Consider the following 1572-nt stretch of genomic DNA (forward strand, 5'->3'; position numbering starts at 1 on the left):
GTATGTATTGTATTTATATGATTGAAATCACTTTATTCTTCCCGCATTTCTTAATGTATTTGGTATAATATTTCTTTAAGTACTGAATATCAGTCTGCACAGAGTTGGATACACCCACCCTGCACACACACACACACCTTAACTTAATTTAATAATCCCGTTGTCTCCTTTGTTAATGTCTGCTGTCTCATCTATGTTATGTCCTTTGCCTTGTAAATGTTTTATTTTGTCACAATAAATGAAAAAAAAACATTATATTAATGCTTCAAGTATTCCAGGGAAAATATACACAATACTGTGCCAGTCAAAGCCTGTTAAACACACTTACTTCTGAGTCAGCAGAACAGAAGGACATTTATAGAAGCACCATTAAAGACCAAAGCAGAGAAAAACTGATCTGATATTCAAATCAGAAATTTGTCACTAATGGTCACTGTCTCGAACCCGAGGACTCCAAAGGTGAACTAACCTTTTCTGTTTCTGGTTCAGACTGCATTGCCTTAACCTGTGGGGCTGTCACGTGATGCGCGAACGACTCGAACTGAAGGCCCGGGAGATTAATAATTCTGTTGGTTATACAGAAAATGGCATAGCTTATTTTAGGATGTTAGTCACAAAAGACCAAACGAATTTGACCCAGAATATCCGGAGGTGAGGTGATGAAGTAACAGACTACATAGCCTCAAGACACAGGTACCATATTACTTATAATATGACCTTGGCTGCATTACAGTTCTTTCGTATTCGAAACGTGATCAATATGTGCGTAAGTAGATGGAGAATTAAGATGTAACATTTTAATTACATTCTGCTGAAGTGAACAAAATGACTCAAAAAAGAATTCGTTCATTTTCCTGAACGAGATTCAAACAACCGAATCAGTAAAATGATCCGAACTTCCCATCACTACCGGGAGGTATTTAAACCTGCTGCTTCCACAGTACAATGTTTTGTCAGAACCTCCCCCCATCCACGGACCAGGAAACACGGTAACTTTTACACATATTAACAATACAAAATTAATCAAATGTGCATGATCATTGATCAATTATATATGTCCAATGTCAAACAATACCTAACCTTTACATACAACTAGTGATGGCTGATCGAGGCATTGTTGAAGCTTCGACACATTATTCACAAAAATGGTTCATCACTCGAGGCCTCAATGACACAGTGCTCTAGTAGGACATCTAGTGGTCAATAAAAAAAGTGCAATCGAGACGTGTCACTTATTGGTTCATGGATTGTTTGGGATTTGATTCGCCATGCACATTCCTGTTCGACTACACTACATGGTTGTATGGTTTCAAACTGACACAATAAAGTAGAAAATAAACATGAACTCATGTTGAAGGCCATGTGTCTTATTTGGCACGTCTGAGTGTAACCCCATATGCTCTTCACTTATATTTTGTGTTATGAAACATAAATGGTGCTGCTACATCCATGAGATGTGCTCTACAGATTCAGACAGATGTCATTTTCACATGGTGCAAATACAGATCATATTATGGACTTTGGCACAGTTTGTTTTGGGGTTCATTGGTAAAGAGGTTCATGGGTATGTGG

This window comes from Monopterus albus, unplaced genomic scaffold (assembly GCF_001952655.1).
Source record: "Monopterus albus unplaced genomic scaffold, M_albus_1.0 scaffold425.1, whole genome shotgun sequence".
Lineage (NCBI taxonomy): Eukaryota > Metazoa > Chordata > Actinopteri > Synbranchiformes > Synbranchidae > Monopterus > Monopterus albus.